Raw genomic sequence first — 21,952 nt, forward strand, 5'->3', positions numbered from 1 at the left:
TGTAAAAGGACCAGCGCCGTTTCGTTTTCGCTGGGACCTTTAACACTCTAAATCGCCTGGACCCACAGCCTGTGAAATCGATTCTTCAGCACCCACGATGGACGCTTTGCCGCTGGACACAGAGAACGATGCTTTTCTGCAACGAGCTTTCCAGCTGAATTTTCTCGGCAGCTCCGTACTGAACCTGTTCTCCATTGCAACATAGCGGAGGCTCGTCACGTCTATAGCAAGGCTGTGTAGGACCGCATACGCCACAGTGACTTGTACACAGACCACATGAAAGGCAAGCAAAATACACTTTTAAAATTCCAAAGACTCACAAGGTCAGAGAAACAGCGATGACCTGAACAGATCTGTTACAGAAGTCTAGGTTGACCTTTTTAGAGCTGTAATTGCATTTTTGTTTAATAGAAGATCAAATCTACTCGCATGTACCAGCACCTTACAGTTTATTGATGTTAATTCTGTTTAAGTAATAAGATTGCTAACGATGTTGGACTTTAGCCGGTGTTTTTTAGAACAAATTGCTTACACTTCTGTAAGGAATACGCAGTACGTGCCTTTGTCAGTCATTGCTCACCATACCTGTAACTTTCTTATCTAACTCACTTCCTCAAATGGTGAAGGTCCACAAACATAAATGAAAAAAAAAACCCTTGTTGTAGATGAGGTGCACAAAAAAGCAGCCCCTGATAGTGTATAACACATTTATACTATTGCAGAGACACATGTAACATATATATACTGTATATATGAAACAGAAATAGAAACAGAAACAGGAATCGCTTACTCACCTGGAGAATCTCTGTAGGAATATCTAGCATTTATCAATGGAAATAAAAGCTGCTTTAATACAGTGCATGTTCAAACTCAAACCCTCAGCTGCTGTTCTTGTTTGTTTTGGGACAAATTGCAACTGAGCATCGCATGAGCCGTTACGTACCCTTATCTGTTAGGGAATTTCAAGGGAGGAGTTAGGTCAGAATGGGTAGGCTGCAAAACAACAAGTAAAGATTTATTCCAAGATGAAACGTTGTGGCGGTTTTCTTATCCTTTCAGCATGGACTAAACTTTTACGTGTTCCTTATATGCTATATATGTATATATTAGCACCAATGTCGTTCTTAAAAACTAACATGAAATTGTCAGGGACATTCAGCTATATACAAAGACGAGACAGACAAAGTAATAATTCTGTATTAACGTGGCCTACATATTGACGCAATGATCAAACTGACTGACATGTTCTGATTCAGATCCCCTGCAGTTCATGCCAATTAGAACAATAGCAATGCTGAGTCCTCCCCACCCTACTGAGCACAAATTCAGCTGCTCTCCAGTTCTGTTCTGCATGTTTTTTCATTGCAATTGAGCTCGGAGCTGGAGATGATCTCCATACAGTTCTGTGTTCACCAGCCCGCACTTGCGTGCTAATTTACGGGTTGTGGCAAATGCTTTTCTATAGTTCATATACATGACGGCAACCTGTTACCTAGGAACCTGAGAGGTTTAAAAGCCTCACGAGCCAGGCAGGACTCGAACCTACAATCTTCTGATCCGAAGTCAGACGCGTTATCCATTACGCCACTGGCCCATAGAACATGCGCTTGCACTCCACCACAGAGAGCTCTACACTGCTACTAGTAGTACACTTCCCCATCTAAATTTTCACAGCAAGAAACTTGTGTTTCCTACTATTTTTGTCAGGTTTAAAATATCATCTCCTTAAAACAGAAAAAGTGTTGATGTGTTGTGCTGAAATTCCGATTGATTTTGAATTCAAAGAAAAAAGGTTTTCTTCCAAAACACCATGAAATTGTCACATCTTGCAGACAATAGGTGTATTCCATGTTGAAAAGAGAAGAAAGAAAACCATGGAGCCTTTTACAGGTGTGAGGCTTCTTCAGGTGTGAGAAGACCTCACAGTCGAAACGCTGTGTTTCCGTTCTTCTCTTTTCAGCATGCAATAAACCTAGTACTTGTTCCTTTGCAGCCGAGGCATGCTGACGTAGCTACCCAGCTGAACATCTTGCAGACTCTACAGTACTTCTCTCCTGTAGAAGTAAAGCAGGGCTTGCTGGGTGAGCTTTTGCTCCGGTAAATTAGGTCACGTGTCATGTTAAATCACTTCTTCTAAACACAACATTTGCTGGTGCTAGCTTTCCCCATGAAAAGAGACATTTCCCTTACAGTACATGACATATCGTTTTTATTCTATCAATAAGTATAGAAATTAAACAAAAGAAAAAATGGTGTCGCCAAAGAATGCACAGCTCTGTCGCCTTGGGGAGGTGTCAAGGGCATTGAGCTCCTTGGACATGAAAAGTGCCCGATAAATGCCATTTCTCATCATTTCTCTTGGCGTCAGTTCTGCTATTAAATGGGACGGAGGCAACGGGCTCAGAGAGCAGGTTAAGTGCACACCGAACGCAGATGTGTCCAAGTGTCTGTAAAAGCACGGTGCTCCGCTGGCGCTGTTCCCTAGTGGCTTAAAGTGCCCGCCTAGTAAGCAGGCGATCCTGGGTCTGAATACCAGCGGTGCCTCTCTCCGTGTCTTGTTGTGCCGAATGTATCATTTCAGACAAACATGTACAGCTTGGTTCAGTTTAATGCAGGAATTCATTTCCTTTCTGGAATAACTTGTTTTTGAAGAAATCCATACAGCTTGTGAAAGATGAAATCCATTTCTTGGTTGTCAGTGGAAAAAGATTGCCGGCTGCAAGAAGCGCAAGTGATTGTTTTCTTTGACCATAAACCTGCAAATGTAGGGAGCACAAGCGGCCGTCAGTCTCTGTGGTGCAATCGGTTAGCGCGTTCGTCTGTTAACCGAAAGGTTGGTGGTTCAAGCCCACCCAGGGACGCATGTCTCCGTTTTTCCAATGTAAACATCATCACCGCTAAAGAAGATGGCGCAGAAGGCTCCACAGTCGAAACGTTGTGCTTCTTTTCTTCTCTTTTCAGCATGGAGTAAACCTTTGCTTGATCGTTTGCAGCCTACGCATGCTGACACAGCTACCTTTCTCTTAACGCGCCTCAATCATTATTCACCAAAACCATCAGCAGAATGTGTCGCCTTTGTGGTGATGTCACTCCTCTGCTTCACAAATGTCCTTAGTGACGGACCATTTCTTTCTGCCATTTTTCCGGAGCGGTTATTGATTGCTCCATCATTTCCCTCATACTTTCCATCCCTAGATTGAAAAAAAAAAAACAGAAACAGGCTGACAGGACGACAATCAAATTGCAAAAACTCATCAAAGCACTCGATAGAGTATTTGAATCCACAAGTAGCTACGAGCAACTTTGTCCTGGCTTGCATGAAAGTCGGAAAATGTCAAAAAGAAAAAGATGGTGGCTTTTTCATATCTGTTCTTTTATTTTTAGTTCGTTGGCTCATCTGTCCATTGTCCTCCTGCCTGGCTCTTGACCTGTGACTGTTTGAACGCACACAGTAGACTTTCATGCAGGGGATTTGTCCTGAGCCTCTGTGAAGGACCCACCCACCCCCATAAATAACTGCTCTAGAAACACATGAATGCAAAACTAAACCACAGCTTAAAGAGGAGCTTGTCATGACCGCCAGGCAGTTAAGACCAACTCTTAAGCAATCTAAACAGCACCAGCAGAGGGTGATTATTAACAAACGCCGCCGCACGAGTTAACCCACCTGCACACACTCCACCGTGGGGTACGCAGTGCTATTTTTACCATCTTTACTTGCTTCCCGCTGGTATTGAGTCTACTCCTTGAGAGCTCTACCTGGCGTTTTTTCCATTACCTCGTTTATTCTGGATATTGGACTCCCCTTCTGCCTTTTCGACTTTGGACCTCGCCTCTCACCTCGGACTGTTTGCCACCAGTGTTCTCCCTGGATTACGACTTACCTTACGCCTCTTGACCACGAAACAAAGCAAAGCAGAGCAAAACAAAATGAACAAACGAAAAGCCTCACGTCCCGCACTTGCGTGTAACGCCGTTACGTGCCCAAGCGGTATTGTACTTCATCTTAGCACTGCACCCCGGGGCGTACGGTATATGGGAACGAGCACACGCCACAAATCGTCTCGAATCACTCCCTACAGCTGTAAGGCACCTTGAAGCGTGCACCCCCAACATTTTTCTTTGCGCATCTGTGAAAGGTAAACTCTTGAGCAAACTCTGAACCAGCTCTAAGGAAACTAATCCGATTAGACGTTACTTTGACTCATCCTTTAAGGGAACCTTGTTAATTGGAGAAATCAATGATTTCGAATGAATTCTGTATGCGTTAAAAGACAGCTATACACAGAAAACATGCAGGACACTTCTCATGATGTTTCCCGAGCCGAAACACAGTGCGTTTTTCCAAGCCCTCTGACAAAGCCCGCCCACTGAAAACTGCAGCAGATCGTGTAAAGACGTTCAACTTTGTAACTACTGCACGCACAGGAAGCAGAATAAATTCCTCTTTTCAAACTGTCAAAGGTTTGCTTTGCGAACACTGCAGGACATCGCACAATCTCTTTTGAATGGGGACAAACGATTTCTTATGGGGCACAGTAAGTACAGACGTTTAAAAAGCTCCACTCATGCCGACGATGCAGCATGAAGAAGCGCAACCTAACGTTTGCATTCCTAGCAAATTCCTTTTATTTTTTGATAAATAAAGACAGTCTTGTTTAACAAACAACACACACAACATTTTACATTGTCAATTCAATTCAAATCAATGTATTTCTATATAGCACCTTTCACAACAAGGTTGTCCCAAGGCACTTAACAATGCAAGTTGTTAAGAGCCTTGTGTCTAATATGCCGCCTAGGTAACGTGCTGTCTCTTTGAGGCAGATGTTTAAATCCTCTGAGTTAAGTGCTGAAGTTATAGTAGTCCTATCAGTATTGTTGCCTCCGATCAACAGATCCTCATTTTTCTCAGAGTTGAGTAACAAAAAGTTTTCACACATCCAAGTATTTCCTTCCTTAATGCATTTAACTAAACTGATAATAGAAGAGTTGTCGTTTGGTGTAAACAAAATGTTTATTTGAGTGTCATCAGCATATGAATGAAAGTTCATATTATTTTTTCATATTATCCTACCTAGCAGCAGCATGTAGAGAGAGAGAGCAATATTGGTCCCAGCACTGATCTTCTGGTACCCCAAATTGAACTGGTGACATTGATGAAGCAGTACAATTATTAGATATTTGAACATAATGAAAACGATGAGTAAAATGTGAAGTAAACCACTGAAGGACGGTTCCAGATAAGCCAACCTCAAACTCAAGCCTGTGTAACAAAACAGAGAGGTCAACCGTGTCAAAGGCAGCTCTAAGATCTAGAAGCAAAGCACAAGCACTGTTGCATTCCCTGCATCAGTAGCTAAGAGAATATCATTTACGACTCTTGTTAATGCAGTTTCAGAAACCAGACTAAAATTTCTCAAGTATATTATTTGAATCCAGATATGATTGACGTTGGGCAACAACTATTCTCCCAAGACTTTTAGATTGAAATGGGACCTTTGAGACAGGCCTGTAGTTGTTAAGAACTTGTTGATCCAAATTTGACTTCTTAAGAGCGGTCTAACAACCGCTACCTTAAATTGATCAGGTACAACGCCTGACGCAAGCGATGCATTCATCATACTAATTATAGGTCCTGCCAGTCCTTCGAGGGAATCTTTGACTAGCTGAGTGGGGATGGGATCTAGCGAACAGGTGGTTGACTTTGTCTTACGTCTGTGTTTATGAGTCCACCATAAGAAGAAATCTGAACAGGAGTGGTGATCATGCGAGGTCACCATGGAGGAAACCACTGCTCTCCCCCCCAAAAAAACCACCACTGCCCCTCTCAAGTTTGCTAAAGACCACATGGATGTTCCACAGCAACTCCTGGAACAATGTTCTGTGGACAGTGACAAAAGTTGAACATGTTGGTAAATGTGCACAACGTTATGTTTGGAGATAACAAAACACTGCATACCAACTCCAAAACCTCATCCCACCTGGGAAGCATAGCGGAGGCTGTACGGCTTGCAATCATCGAGGGACCGATGAATTCCAAGATGTATCAGGAAATTCTACAGCAGAATGTCAGGGTGTCTGCCTGTGATCTAAAACTCGAAAGACGCTGGGTCATGCAGCATGACAAAAACAAAGGAGTACATCAACAACAGAGTGGCTGAAACAATAGAAATTCCGTATTTTGGGATGGCCGAGTAAGAGTCCTGACCCCAATCCCATTGAAGTGCTGTGGCGTGATCTGAAGCAGGCCGTTCAGTGCAAGACATCTCCCAACTGTATGTGAGAGAAAAGCAGAGACGCTCACTGAGTAAGGTGGGGTTGCAGCTTTGCAAATCAAAAGGACATTTGTACGCTCAAAAAGGGACAGTAGCACCCCAGATGGGACTCGAACCCACAATCCCTGGCTTAGGAGGCCAGTGCCTTATCCATTAGGCCACTGGGGCACACTGGGTTGGGTCGATCACGCTGATGAAGAGCCAGTTTTTTTTTTCCTTTGCTTTTTCAAAGGGATCCCCAAAATTAGGAAAGTTAGGCAGCAGAAGGTTTACTGTGACCTGAGAAGGACCGGCATCCAATCACGGTGGTACACACACACACGCTCTCACTCATCTGAGCTACACGGCTACCAAGATGATCTCAGGTGCGCCGAGCTGGTACGGAACATATTGAACTGATCGACGGCGAATTGTCTCTCAGACAGGCTTTTCACCTCTGAGCTCCCTGACTGACAGTAATCAGCTAGGTAGTGAAACAGTCAGCTGCTTCTAAGCCTTAAACAGCTGCATCTCGGCGCTTCCACAGAGAGATGATTTGAAAGCCAAACATCGCCCATTGGGAACACCTTACTATCACTAGTTTAAGAGACTTTTAAGGTCTTGCAGAGGTGCCTGTCTAATAGCATGCGCTTTGCAAGCTATAGGTGTTTAGGCTGAGGCAGAATGCCTGTTAACAAAATGTTTTTCTAAAGGGGCCTCGCACTCTTTTCCAAGCAATGGTCACCATCCCCACCGAGTGTCACAATGTAGTCATGTCCTAGGACATCACCTGTTAGTCTCCATTTGTCTGCCACCAACACTTTAGGTTAAGGGGTCACAACCGCACCCCGGAGAGCAGAGGAGCCGTTGGCGTTCTGGCGGCGCAGATTGGGCTGAAGGTGGGGCGCTTGAATCTCGCTGTTGGAGGCCGTCTGAAACTGACCCAAGCCTTTCCCTTGAATTAAATGTAAATAAATAAATGAACCCCAGATGCACATGGAATCAATCACGTGTTTCCTTTGAGCCGTTTCAAAGACTGCTCCAGAGTTTACCTTGCACAGATGCGCAAAGATTAATGATGGGGGTGCACGCTTCCAGGCGCCTTACAACTGTAGGGACTGATTAGAGACAATTCGTAGCGTGTGTTCGTTTCCATATACGCCCCGTGTTGCAATGGTAGGATGAAGTCAAATACGGCTTGGACGCGTAACGGCATTCTATCCAACTGCAGGACTTGAGGGTTTTTTGTGCTTTGTTCTGTTTTCGTTGACATCGCATTCGTAAGAGCGTCAAAAAAAGGCAATTCCAGCATCTAACACGAATAAAAGGGCTATTGAAACTGCAGGGCTGCGCAGCTTCTAAAATCCTTGCACACAATTCTCCGTTATTGTTACTTCCTTCTTTCTGTCTAACAAAGTTCCCTTTTCCTGACCGGACGGGGAGACTTTATCATTCCAACTTGAAGCCAGCCTTAAGTCCTCTGAGGCGCATTTGTCTGCTAGCATGCATTTTGTGAAAGTTTTTTTTGTTGTTGTTAAACGGAAAGCGACTTTGAAAAAGGTTTCCGCCGCTGCCCGGCACTCTATGTTAGACTGCATCAAAAAGGCAGTGGCGGCGGCGGTGGCCGAGTGGTTAGGGTGATGGACTAGAAAGCCATCGGGGTCTCCCTGCGAAGCTTCAAGTCCTGCCGCCTACGGTGTCGTCGTGTGTCTGCGCAACAAAGGAAAAGCACCTGTTTCGCTTTTCCCGCAACTTTTAAAACGCGAATGATCTGGATTTCTACATGATTGGCTCTTAAAATGTGATCTGATCTTCATCTGACGCATAATAATAAATAAAGACAGTCTTGTTTAACAAACAACACACACAACATTTTACATTGTCAATTCAGTTCAAATCAATGTATTTCTATATAGCACCTTTCACAACAAGGTTGTCTCAAGGCACTTAACAATGCAAGTTGTTAAGAGCCTTGTGTCTAATATGCCACTTAGGTTACGTGCTGTCTCTTTGAGGCAAATGTTTAAATCCTCTGAGTTAAGTGCTGAAGTTATAGTAGTCCTATCAGTATTGTTGCCTCCGATCAACAGATCCTCAGTTTTCTCAGAGTTGAGTAACAAAAAGTTTTCACACATCCAAGTCTTTCCTTCATTAATGCATTTAACTAAAGTGATAATAGAAAAGTTGTCGTTTGGTGTGAACAAAATGTTTATTTGAGTGTCATCAGCATATGAATGAAAGTTCATATTATTTTTTCGTATTATCCTACCTAGCAGCAGAATGTAGAGAGAGAGAGCAATATTGGCCCCGGCACTGATCCGTCTGGTACCCCAAATTGAACTGGTGACGTTGATGAAGCAGTACAATTATTAGATATTTGAACATAATGAAAACGATGAGTAAAATGTGAAGTAAACCACTGAAGGACGGTTCCAGATAAGCCAACCTCAAACTCAAGCCTGTGTAACAAAACAGAGAGGTCAACCGTGTCAAAGGCAGCTCTAAGATCTAGAAGCACAAGCACTGTTGCATTCCCCACATCAGTAGCTAAGAGAATATCATTTACGACTCTCGTTAATGCAGTTTCAGAAAGCAGACTGAAATTTCTCAAGTATATTATTTGAATCCAGATACGATTGACATTGGGCAACAACTATTCTCTCAAAACTTTTAGATTGAAATGGGACCTTTGAGACAGGCCTGTAGTTGTTAAGAACTTGTGGATCCAAATTTGACTTCTTAAGGAGCGGTCTAACAACCGCTACCTTAAATTGATCAGGTACAACGCCTGACGCAAGCGATGCATTCATCATACTAATTATAGGTCCTGCCAGTCCTTCAGGGGAATCTTTGACTAGCTGAGTGGGGATGGGATCTAGCGAACAGGTGGTTGACTTTGTCTTACGTCTGTGCTCATGAGTCCACCATAAGAAGAAATCTGAACAGGAGTGGTGATCATGCGAGGTCACCACGGAGGAAACTACTGCTCTCCCCCCCAAAAAAAACACCACTGCCCCTCTCAAGTTTGCTAAAGACCACATGGATGTTCCACAGCAACTCCTGGAACAATGTTCTGTGGACAGACGTGACAAAAGTTGAACTTGTTGGTAAATGTGCACAGCATTATGTTTGGAGATAACAAAACTCTGCATACCAACTCCAAAACCTCATCCCACCTGGGAAGCATGGCGGATGCTGAGGTTTGTTGGATGTTGAGGTTTTTGTCAATAAAGGAGGTTCCACTAGCTCCTTAATATAAGGGTTCACGTACTTTTTCCATCAATGACCTTGATTGTTTAAACCATTTGGTCAATAAAGAAACAGCAATGTCAAATGTTGGGCGTGTGTTGTTTGTGAAATCAGACTCTCTTTATTAATTATTATGACTTAGATAAAGATAAGATCACATGTTAGGAGCCATTCATGCAGAAATCCACATCATTCCGAAGGGCTGTTTACAAAAGTTTTTCTCCCAACTGAGAGAAAAGCAGAGACGCTCACTGAGTAAGGTGGGGTTGCAGCTTCACAAATCACAAGGACATTTGTACACTCAAAAAGGGACAGGAGCACCCCAGATGGGACTCAAACCCACAATCCCTGGCTTAGGAAGCCAGTGCCTTATCCATTAGGCCACTGGGGCACACTGAGTGGGGTTGATCACGCTGATGAAGAGCCAGTTTTTTTTTCCTTTGCTTTTTCAAATGGATCCCCAAAATTAGGGAAGTTAGGCAGCAGAAGGTTTACTGTGACCTGAGAAGGACCGGCATCCAATCACGGTGATACACACACACACGCTCTCACTCATCTGAGCTACACGGCTACCAAGATGATCTCAGGTGCGCCGAGCTGGTACGGAACATATTGAACTGATCGACGGCGAATTGTCTCTCAGACAGGCTTTTCACCTCTGAGCTCCCTGACTAACAGTGATCAGCTAGGTAGTGAAACAGTCAGCTGCTTCTAAACCTTAAACAGTTGCATCTCGGCGCTTCCACGGAGAGATGATTTGAAAGCCGAACATCGCCCATTGGGAACACCTTACTATCACTAGTTTAAGAGACTCTTAAGGTCTTGCAGAGGTGCCTGTCTAATAGCATGCGCTTTGCAAGCTATAGGTGTTTAGGCTGAGGCAGAATGCCTGTTAACAAAATGTTTTTCTAAAGGGGCCTCGCACTCTTTTCCAAGCAATGGTCACCATCCCCACCGAGTGTCACAACGTAGTCATGTCCTAGGATGTCACCTGTTAGTCTCCATTTGTCTGCCACCAACACTTTAGGGTACGGGGTCACAACCGCACCCCGGAGAGCAGAGGAGCCGTTGTCGTTCTGGCGGCGCAGATTGGGCTGAAGGTGGGGCGCTTGAATCTCGCTGTTGGAGGCCGTCTGAAACTGACCCAAGCCTTTCCCTTGAATTAAATGTAAATAAATAAATGAACCCCAGATGCACATGGAATCAATCACGTGTTTCCTTTGAGCCGTTTCAAAGACTGCTCCAGAGTTTACCTTGCACAGATGCGCAAAGATTAATGATGGGGGTGCACGCTTCCAGGCGCCTTACAACTGTAGGGACTGATTAGAGACAATTCGTAGCGTGTGTTCGTTTCCATATACGCCCCGTGTTGCAATGGTAGGATGAAGTCAAATACGGCTTGGACGCGCAAGCGATGCATTCATCATACTAATTATAGGTCCTGCCAGTCCTTCGAGGGAATCTTTGACTAGCTGAGTGGGGATGGGATCTAGCGAACAGGTGGTTGACTTTGTCTTACGTCTGTGTCCATGAGTCCACCATAAGAAGAAATCTGAACAGGAGCGGTGATCATGCGAGGTCACCACGGAGGAAACCACTGCTCTCCCCCCAAAAAAAACCACCACTGCCCCTCTCAAGTTTGCTAAAGACCACATGGATGTTCCACAGCAACTCCTGGAACAATGTTCTGTGGACAGACATGACAAAAGTTGAACTTGTTGGTAAATGTGCACAGCGTTATGTTTGGAGATAACAAAACACTGCATACCAACTCCAAAACCTCATCCCACCTGGGAAACATGGCGGAGGCTGTACGGCTTGCAATCATCGAGGGACCGATGAATTCCAAGATGTATCAGGAAATTCTACAGCAGAATGTCAGGGTGTCTGCCTGTGATCTAAAACTCGAAAGAGGCTGGGTCATGCAGCATGACAAAAACAAAGGAGTACATCAACAACAGAGTGGCTGAAACAGAAGAAATTCCGTATTTTGGGATGGCCAAGTAAGAGTCCTGACCCCAATCCCATTGAAGTGCTGTGGCGTGATCTGAAGCAGGCCGTTCAGCGCAAGACATCCCAAAAATATACATGAACTGAAACAGTTTTGCATAGAGGAATAGGCCAAAATACCTCCTAACCGCTGCTCAGGTCTGACCAGCCGCTACAGAAAGTGGGGATTGAGGTTTTTGTCATAAAGGAGGTTCCACTAGCTCCTTAATATAAGGGTTCACGTACTTTTTCCATCAATGACCTTGATTGTTTAAACCATTTGGTCAATAAAGAAACAGCAATGTCAAATGTTGGGCGTGTGTTGTTTGTTAAATCAGACTCTCTTTATTAATTATTATGACTTAGATAAAGATAAGATCACATGTTAGGAGCCATTCATGCAGAAATCCACATCATTCCGAAGGGCTGTTTACAAAAGTTTTTCTCCCAACTGTATGTGAGAGAAAAGAAGAGACGCTCACTGAGTAAGGTGGGGTTGTAGCTTTGCAAATCAAAAGGACATTTGTACGCTCAAAATGCACTCTCGCACTCTTTTCCAAGCAATGGTCACCATCCCCACCGAGTGTCTCAATGTAGTCATGTCCTAGGACATCACCTGTTAGTCTCCATTTGTCTGCCACCAACACTTTAGGTTACGGGGTCACAACCGCACCCCAAAGACCAGAGGAGCCGTTGTCGTTCTGGCGGCGCAGATTGGGCTGAAGGTGGGGCGCTTGAATCTCGCTGTTGGAGGCCGTCTGAAACTGACCCAAGCCTTTCCCTTGAATTAAATGTAAATAAGAAATGAACCCCAGATGCATATGGAATCAATCACGTGTTTCCTTTGAGCCGTTTCAGAGACTGCTCCAGAGTTTACCTTGCACAGATGCGCAAAGATTAATGATGGGGGTGCACGCTTCCAGGCGTCTTACAACTGTAGGGACTGATTAGAGACAATTCGTAGCTTGTGCTCATTTCCCTCTATTCCCCGTGTTGCAGTGGTAGGATGACGTAAATTCCTGCTTCGACACGTAACGGCATTATAATCAAGTGCAGGAGCTGAGGGCTTTAGTTTTGTTTCGTTTTCCATGGCGTTCGTAAGCGCGCAAATCAAAGGCAATTCCTGCGTCTAACACGAATGTAAATGCTTTTGAAAGTGCAGTGTGGTGCAGCTTGTAAAATCCTTGTCCACATTTTTGGTTTGTTGATGTTTTTTCTGTCTGCCAAAGTTGCATTTTGACATCCGGACTGGGGGACTTTATCATTTGAACGTGAAGCCAGCCTTAAACCCTCTGAGGCGTGTCTGTCTGCCGGCACGAATCTTGTGAAAGGTATTTTTTTTTAACGGAGAGCAACTTTAAAAAGGTTTCCGCAGCCAAATCGCAGTCCGTGTTTGATTATAGGAGGAATGCGGCGGCGGCGAGCTCGCATTTGTCGTGCTCGAGTGGTTAAGGCGATGGGCTCGAAATGCGTTGGGGCTTCCCCGCGCAGGTGCGAAACCTGCCGACTCCGGCGTCTGCCGCACGTCGCCTTGTGCCTGCGCGGCAGAGGCGAAGTGCCGCTTTTCCTTTCCTGGTACTATAACAACGCGAAATCGCTTGGACCCGCTGCCATGGAAATCAATTCTTCAGATAACTACACATTTTGCGTTCGCACCTCTGGTGCTCTACTTATGCCTTTGAAAACCTAATGAATAAAGCTGAAAGAACCGACACGATATGTAGGTGCTGGTAAAGCACGCAGTAAAGAACTGTTAACAGCAAGGGTTTCAGTGGGTTAACTGAGGAGAAGGCGTGATCGCTAATTGTTGACTTTTTATTTGGTGTTAGAAACACTCTTACTGTGCATGACGTGCAACAAATGTAGCCACAGAAATCGCATCACGCTTTCATGTATGCTATTGCAGACACCAACGTTGCCTAGATAGAAAACCGAAAAAGCCGTGGGTTTGCTTGCTGGTCTGAAGGATCTCTCTTCGAATCTCTATCATTTGTCAATGGAAGTAAAAGGCGCTGCAATCTCATACGTTCAGAATCAAACCCGCAGCTGTTGTTCGACTTTTTTTTCTTGACTAATTACAACTGAGTGTCGCATGAGCAGTTACATAAACTTGTCTGGTATATTTGAACACAAATGCCGTTCTTCAATTAAAACTAACAGTACATTGTCAGGGACATTCAGTTCTATACAAACAAGAGACAGACAAGAGAATATTTCTACCGTTCATGTGGACTACGTGTTGACTTACTAATCGGAATAATTGAAAGGTTCGGGCTCATAGCCGATGCAGTGCGTGCTAATTAGAACAGCAACGCTAAGCTCTCAGCACCGTACTGAGCCCAGGTGTTTTTCTAAAGCTGTCAGGTGCAGTTCATTTACATGAAGGAAATATCTTACTGGGTACGATTACAATGCAGTAAGTAGCACAGACTACTTAGGGAGTAGCCCGATGTGTTTAAAAACGACCCGAGCCAGGCAGGAGTCGAACCTGCAATCTCCTGATCCGTAGTCAGACGCGTTATCCATTGCGCCACTGGCCCTGGTGTGACACTGCAGGACTGTAACCCAGTGAGATGAGCACTGCACCTAGTAAAATATTACCCCCGGTCCATTCTTTTCCAAAAGTGAGAAACACCTGTTTTCTACATTTTGTCTGTTTTAAAACCATATCTCTTTAAACCAAACCAAGAGTTTGTCTTTTGCACTGATATTCTGATTCATTTCGATTTCAAAGAAAAAAAAAACATTATCTTCCAAAGCATCATAAAATTGTCCATTCTTCCAGACTCTACTTCTCTCTTGTAGTAGTACAGCAGACCTTTCCAGGTGAGCAGATCACAGAGTCCGAAATATGCTTCCTCCATCAAGCAAAGTACCTGAACATGACTCTGTCTTCATAAAAGCGCCCCTGTAATAAAGAAATTAAATCCGAAATCAAGAGGGCAGTTGCCTACTGAAGTTCAAGAAGTCATCAATTTTAACCCAGCAACACATTAAAGGCTGCATCTATACAAGTACGATTCTAGAAATGCTCACCAGATTACGTTTTAAGAAGGAACTGTGCCTCAGGTTCCGCCGAGATCTTAACTCGGATGGCAGGATTCAGAGTCCGGAGTGTGGACTGATGGCGCACGGAGGGTCCATATACTGTGGATCCCTCAGTGATCTTCCGCGTGTTCAAACCGCCAGCGTGTGACTCCCCTGTCCCTGTGACCTCATTGCTCTGCTCTCGCCTCTGTGCAGCTGAGCCCGACTCATGGTAAAGTGGAAAAAAATATGCCCTCATCGTGGGATTTACTCTGGATCGAGGATAGATGTCACTTTTTTATCGTTGAACAGGATGTATGTGATGTGGCGACTAGGTTCAATATTGTATCCTTTTAAAAGATTAAGGACTGGGGTGAGCGTGATTTACCACCCTTTCAGCTAAGAACCCGACATGAGCACCGTTTAAGCTGCATAGACTCGGTCGTTTAACTCTTCTCCATTAGCAGGGTTAAGGTTAAAGAAAAAAAACATTGCTGACTTCTTTTTTTTTGCCAGCCGCTAGCGCTGATTAGCAATGTTTGTATTTCATGTTTTGCAAGTTCCATCCATTTTAAGAAAAACAAGTCGCGTTAAAGACAGGAAATGAATACTTGCATTTAATTAAGTCTAGCCGTAGGCGGTTGTCTGTAAGGACCAGTTCTGTTCGAGAAGACAGAACAAAGAAGGCACCACTGGGATTCGGACTCAGGATCTCCTGTTTAAGAGACAAGCGCTTTAACCAACTAAGCAACGGCGCCCCGGTAGTGTTGTCCTTTTGCAGCCACTTGGACACACCACTCAGACACATCTGCATTCGGTGTGTGCTCCGCCTGCTCGCTGAGCAAGTTGCCACCTTTACATACAATAGCAACATCGACACCAAGAGAAAGGATGACAAATGGCTTTTATCTGGAACTTTTCATGTCCAAGGAGCTCAATGTGCTTTCTGTGTACAACAGGGCCACTGAACTCCACAATGGCCACTGAACCACAGCAGTGGCTTGCTGGCTTGACATCTCCCAAGGAAAATGTTGAAATCGCATGTGGAACAGGAAAAGGACCCTTGAGTACGAGGGAAAAAAAAGAAAAAGATCATCTGGAGCGCGCCAACCCATGTCTGGACAGCCCAGTTTCATCGACGAGGTGGCCGAGTGGTTAAGGCGATGGACTGCTAATCCATTGTGCTCTGCACGCATGGGTTCGAATCCCATCCTCGTCGCTCTCTACATTTGACGTTGGCTCTCCTTTTGTTTGCTCCAGTACTAGAGCCTTACATTTTCTAGCGGTGGCTGAACATGGTATAGTAGGCTAACGTTGGTATCGAGCAGTGGTAGTAACAGTATTTACGTGCCGCTGCTGCCAAGTGGCTCTGGGTTGAGACCGCGTTTTCACTTACTTGCAGCACAAACGGAGAAAGCGATTTTTGACAGTCTCTCGAGAGACTGCGCTAGGTGTTTAGGGATAGACTTTGTCAGTTCCCCCTGGGATGATGGCCTTTCAAATAGTTTGTGATTCCTCTAGACGTTTATACAGTAGAAGCCTGCTTCGTGGCTTAAATCCAAGCTAAGGAAACGAGTTAGAGGTCTGATGCAGAACTGCGAATTCAATGAAGGGGAACACTACAGTACATTGCACTGTATGTGTGAGGAAAGCTGCCCCCTACTGTTCCTTGTCGACCGAACAGAGGACTGTAAAGGATACCGCCAAGAAACTTTAGGATGCTGGTTGGAATCCAGCTCCAAAGAAGCCCCTTTGGGTGTTATGTAATCAAAAAGTAAGAACAGAGAATCTCCCTTTGATCAAAAGCGCAACAGAACTGTTTTCCGTGGAGCAGGTTTCAGACCCGTAGACCTGTTTTATTTGTAGGGCAGGGCGCATTCCCAAACGCGAATCTCCTGTTTTAGAAATGCTTTGGGCGGCGTGAAGTGAAAATAAGAAGTGGGCTCCAGATGCACATGGAAGCATATCAAGTGTTTCATCCGAGCTGTTTCAAAGACTGCTCAACAGCTTTCCTTTTACAGAGGCCCAACGATTAATGATGGGGGTGCACCCTTCAATGTGCCTTACGACTCTAGGGAGTGATTGAGACGATTCGTAGCGTGTGTTCATTTCCCTCTATTCCCCATGTTGCAGTGGTAAGATGACGTAAAATCCTGCTTCGACACGTAACGGCGTTATAATCAAGTACAGGAGCTGAGGGCTTTTGTTTTGTTTCGTTTTCTATGGCGTTCGTAAGCGCGCAAAACAAAGACAATTCCTGCGTCTAACACGAATGTAAATGCTTTTGAAAGTGCAGTGTGGTGCAGCTTGTAAAATCCTTGTCCACATTTGTGGTTTGTTGATGTTTTTTCTGTCTGCCAAAGTTGCATTTTGACATCCGGACGGGGAGACTTTATCATTTGAACGTGAAGCCAGCCTTAAACCCTCTGAGGCGTGTCTGTCTGCCGGCATGTATCTTGTGAAAGGTTTTTTTTTTAACAGAGAGCGACTTTAAAAAGGTTTCCGCAGCCACCTCGCACTCCGTGTTAGATTATAGGAGGAATGCAGCGGCGGCGAGCTCGCTGTAGTCGTGGCCGAGTAGTTAAGGCGATGGATTTGAAATCCATTGGGGACTCCCCGCTCAGGTTCGAATCCTGCCGACTACGGCGTCTGCCGCACGTCACCTTGTGCCTGTGCGGCAAAGGCGAAGTGCCGCTTCTCCTTTCCTGGTACTATAAAAATGCTACATCGCTTGGTCCTGCTTCCATGGAAAGCAGTTCTTCAGGTAATTCTACTCTCTTACCAAAGCTGTTAGGTTCCTTTCCGTGGTGAGATGGGTTGTCATGCAACGCTGCCACATAGTGCCGACAGACAAGTGTGTTGCGGGAGAAGAGAAAAGTGTTTGAAGATTTAAGAGTGTCTTAGGTGGAGCCAAAATCAAGTGTCACAAATGCAAGTGGGAAGATTTCCAATGTTTAATATGGTCAAAATAAGCGGAAGTTACCAGCTGGTCCGGCACAGTCTGCCATGCTTTTGTCATATACTGTAAAGTGGTGTGGAACTGGGTGTCGAACTGGAGCCTCACCATTTGCATATGTGAGGCTCCAGTTATACATCGAGTGTCACATTAAATGACAAAAATGAAGAGAGTTAAAGCACCTGGAGAGGTTTTCTTACAACTTTTGAGCTGACACAGTTTTGGAAAATGTTTCCTTCACGGTGCACTGAACAACATAGGCAGCCAAGAGTCTCCAAAACAAAACAGAATGGACAGATAGGAGAAAATTCCCACTCGTCCTGAAGTTCCCAAAATCCAGCACTGAGCGTAAACAAAGTGTCTAAGTAGCGTGGGAATGCTAACCCTAACCCTAGCTGGAGTTTGAGCAATCCGGCACTGAGCGTAAGAAGATGAGTCAAAGTAACGTCTAATCGGATTAGTTTCCTTAGAGCTGGTTCAGAGTTTGCTCAAGAGTTTACCTTTCACAGATGCGCAAAGAAGAATGTTGGGGGTGCACGCTTCAAGGCGCCTTACAGCTGTAGGGAGTGATTCGAGACGATTCGTGGCGTGTGCTCGTTCCCATATACCGTACGACCCGGGGTGCAGTGCTAGGATGACGTACAATACCGCTTGGGCACGTAACGGGGTTATATGCAAGTGCAGGACGTGAGGGTTTTCGTTTGTTCGTTTTGTTTTGCTCTGCTTTGCTTTGTTTTGCTTTCCATCGCGTTGGTAAGAGCGTAAATAAAAAGGCGATTCCTGTGTCTACCACTAATGTAAGAGCTATTTCAAGTGCGACGTGGTGCGGCTTTTCAAATGCTTGTGGGCATTTCTCTGTTGTTGATTCTTTTTTTGTGTGTAACAAAGTGGCATTTTCATGTCCAGACGGGGAGACTTTATCATTCCGACATGAAGCCACCCTTAAGTCCTCTGAGGCGTGTCTGTCTGCAAGGCTTGTATTTTGCCTTCCGCCGGCGCCTCGCGATCCAGGTAAGATTGTAGCAAGAACGCAGCGGCAGTGGGGCTTGCTGTAGTCGTGGCTGAGTGGTTAAGGCGATGGACTAGAAATCCATTGGGGTCTCCCCGCACAGGTTCCAATCCTGCCGACTACGTTGTCCGCCTTCAGTCGGTGTGTTTCGGCACAAGCAAAGAAGCGCGCCTCTTTGCTGTTCCTGGTGGTTTTAAAACGCCCAATCGCTTGTACCCGCTGCCTTGGAAATAAGTTCTTCAGCGTCCGCAAATGGCATTTTGCAGCTGGAAGCAGATGTCGACGCGTTTTGCACAGAGCACCAAAAAAGCGTCTTTTTTGAAGGCTCAGGCACTGAGCATTGGTGGTTCAGTGGTAGAATTCTAACCTGCCACGCGGGAGGCTCGGGTTTGATTCCCGGCCAATGCAGTGGCTTTTGCAGCGAGCGGCTCCATCACTTGCATCCCCTTGCAACTCGCAACTGAAAACCCACTGAAGCTAAGCAGGTGTGAGCCAGGTCAGTACCTGGATGAGGATGAGCTACAGGGAAAAACAAAGCTTCCAGCTGGAAGCGGTGTTAATGGTGCCGGCGGGGGGGCGCTCACCAATAGGTCTGTGCGGGTCCCAATGCCCCAATATAGTGACGGAGATGCTGTGTTGTAAAAGGGCGCTGTCTTTTGGATGAGATGTAAAACCGAGGTCACAGCGCTCTGTGGTCATTCAAAATGACCACCAAAACCTTTGACAAAAGCTCTTGGTAATTGATGGTCTTCAATAATGCTTCTCCTTTAGGTACATTTTAAATCAGCTGAAAAATGCTGTGAAATGGGGGGGCACTTCAGGCCAGTGTAGGATTTGGGTTACAAGAACCATGAAACTGCACGAGAAAGCCCGTACACTGAATTACACAGCTTTCTATTCAAAGGAGGACAAAATTCCCTGAGTTTGATTTTTTGCAACACAGAGAGGAGCACTGTCGTGAGGCCGGTTAGCTCAGTTGGTTAGAGTGTGGTGCTAATAACGCCAAGGTCGTGGGTTTGAGCCCCGTACGGGCCAAGTCTAGGTCCAGGTCCCTGTTTGTGAAACAGGCAAATGACTGTCTCAGGGGCCCATTCCTCATTCTCAAGACACATGTATGCAGTATGTACACCGTGCATTGAGCAATAGGGACTGAATACACCACAGGTAAGGTTAGAAGTCATTCTGAGGTGCCACATGTGAGGGATACAGCTAGGCATCCAAAATGTAGGGTTTGAGACCCTTCAGGAGTACTGCATCCTTTGAGACAGACCTGTGCATGTTAAACAAATGATCATTTCTTTTGGCATTAGGGACTAAATATACTAAACATATGATGCTAAAATGTTATTTTCACATATATTAATGTAATAAATGATTGCTTATGCTTTAGAAACAAATCTAATTAAAATAAAAGCTTAAGTTTTGTATTTATCTTGTACCATAGAACATGATTTTCTTTGTATTTCAAGCCCACAAAGTGTCCAAATGACGCACTACATGATATAAGGAAGATTATCACATGCATATCGGTATTATCTTTCTTATGAAAATGCATTCCTTTCATTACCTTTTACTTTTTAAAATGAACTCAAATTGAGTATAATGTAATAATTTAAGTAGAATAGATTCTAATAATATAATGATCCAGTGTTTTGCACTACTTCACTGCTTCACTGCTCTATGCCATCTGGAAATAAATCCTCAGACTGCTTACTGCCCTGGGCATGTACCAATAAATTAAAGGAGCACATCTGTTTATCACTGCGTTGAAGCAGGAGACACACAGTCTCTGCAAACACATCCTAGATACAGTGTTCCAGCACCTTTGACCTCATCCAGAACGTATCATTTCTTGAAAGGGATTGCTGTCCGAATGCACATCTGAATCCCAAGCAGAATCTCTAGTAAAATACGATCATTTGTGAAACAGGCAAATGACTGTCTCAGGGGCCCATTCCTCATTGTCAGACACATGTATGGAATGCTTTCACCGTGCATTGAGCAATAGGGATTAAAAACACCGCAGGTAAGGTTAGATGTCATGTTCTATGATCATTTCTTTCAGCATTAGGGACTAAATATACTAAACGTATGATGCTAAAATGTTATTTTTACATATATTAATGTAATAAATGATTGCTTATGCTTTATAAACAAATCTAATTAAAATAAAAGCTTAAGTTTTGTATTTATCTTGTACCATAGAACATGATTTTCTTTGTATTTGAAGCCCACAAAGTGTCCAAATGATGCACTACATGATATAAGGAAGATTATCACATGCATATCGGTATTATCTTTCTTATGAAAATGCATTCCTTTCATTACCTTTTACTTTTTAAAATGAACTCAAATTGTGTATAATGTAATAATTTAAGTAGAATAGATTCAGGTAGGAAATATAGAGTCATGATGTTTATGGCTGACATCATTTCACATGGGTGAATTTTAAGCTAAGAAATAAAAACATTTACAATGAAGATACCATTGCTTAATTTTAAATGCCTTTAAAAAATAAATACCTCCTGAGAATAATTTGCCACTCCCAGATCCTTGGTAAGGTACTGTTTGAATCCAATCAGGAGAGGAGCATCCAGGGAGTGCTTTCTATAGAGTCCAGCTTGGGCCACTCTCTTCCGGCCTGCTGATACTTTTTAACTACTCAGGGCCTGTAAGGATATAAAACACCGGTTTAAACATTTTATACCTATAAGACAAATTAGAATTTTAGTAAAAAATAGATACATCTGAAAAATAAAAAGTCTTACTGCTGATAGAGTTCTTCAGAGCTCACATCTTCCCCTTCCTTATCCGCTTCTGTTTCAGTTTCTAGAGCAGCCTCTGGCATCTCTTCCTCCTGGACTGCGGCCTCTTGCTCAGGGCCGCTGGAATGCAGGTAGATTCTTTTCAACATGCTTTTACATAATATGTTGTAACAATGATTTCAAAAAGAAACTACAGAAGCCTTACAGATTAAAAATATCTCACCTTGCCAATGTGTCTTCAGGCTTCCCATGTACAAAAAGGCCCAAGGACTCTAGCAGTCTTACAACCACTATCCTGTTTGCCTCACCAGACACGATCTCTATTCTGTGGTAATCCACGATGACCCCGTTCTTCAGGTGATTCATCATGTCCTCCCTCGCCTGTTGAGAGGCCATCCTGATGTTTTCTGCCGTGGCGTGCTTCATACACGCCCTCTTCAAGTGAGCAGGAAGCTGATCAAGAGTATTCAGGCACATCTTGCACACCAGGGGAATCCTCGCGGGTTTCCTTTGAAAATAAATAATACCATCTGTGTATAGAAACAAGCTAAGACTGATTTCTTAAATTATCCTTAATTTTCTCTCTCATAGTTTGAGCATAATGATTTTATTGCATTTATATAAGAATTGCTCATTGCTCCTAAATAAATAATGGTTTCATAAAAAAGTGAACACTTGGTCTCAGTCACAGACTTTCCAA

The 21,952-nt window shown here is 44.2% G+C and overlaps 6 non-coding genes across 6 annotated transcripts; 2 read left to right on the plus strand and 4 right to left on the minus strand.

Moving 5' to 3' along the window:
• Positions 1–1,521: 1,521 nt before the first annotated feature.
• On the minus strand, positions 1,522–1,594 carry trnar-ucg (transfer RNA arginine (anticodon UCG)). The gene has a single exon. It is a non-coding gene; the product is annotated as a tRNA-Arg (tRNA).
• Positions 1,595–6,373: 4,779 nt separating this feature from the next.
• trnar-ccu (transfer RNA arginine (anticodon CCU)) lies at positions 6,374–6,446 on the minus strand. Its single transcript has one exon. It is a non-coding gene; the product is annotated as a tRNA-Arg (tRNA).
• Positions 6,447–9,824: 3,378 nt separating this feature from the next.
• Positions 9,825–9,897, minus strand: trnar-ccu (transfer RNA arginine (anticodon CCU)). Its single transcript has one exon. It is a non-coding gene; the product is annotated as a tRNA-Arg (tRNA).
• A 4,065-nt stretch (positions 9,898–13,962) lies between these two features.
• On the minus strand, positions 13,963–14,035 carry trnar-acg (transfer RNA arginine (anticodon ACG)). The gene has a single exon. It is a non-coding gene; the product is annotated as a tRNA-Arg (tRNA).
• Positions 14,036–15,659: 1,624 nt separating this feature from the next.
• On the plus strand, positions 15,660–15,741 carry trnas-gcu (transfer RNA serine (anticodon GCU)). Its single transcript has one exon. It is a non-coding gene; the product is annotated as a tRNA-Ser (tRNA).
• Positions 15,742–17,085: 1,344 nt separating this feature from the next.
• Positions 17,086–17,167, plus strand: trnas-uga (transfer RNA serine (anticodon UGA)). The gene has a single exon. It is a non-coding gene; the product is annotated as a tRNA-Ser (tRNA).
• The last annotated feature ends 4,785 nt before the right edge of the window (positions 17,168–21,952 follow it).

The sequence above is a fragment of the Lepisosteus oculatus genome, unplaced genomic scaffold, assembly GCF_040954835.1.
Source record: "Lepisosteus oculatus isolate fLepOcu1 unplaced genomic scaffold, fLepOcu1.hap2 HAP2_SCAFFOLD_48, whole genome shotgun sequence".
Classification (NCBI taxonomy): domain Eukaryota; kingdom Metazoa; phylum Chordata; class Actinopteri; order Semionotiformes; family Lepisosteidae; genus Lepisosteus; species Lepisosteus oculatus.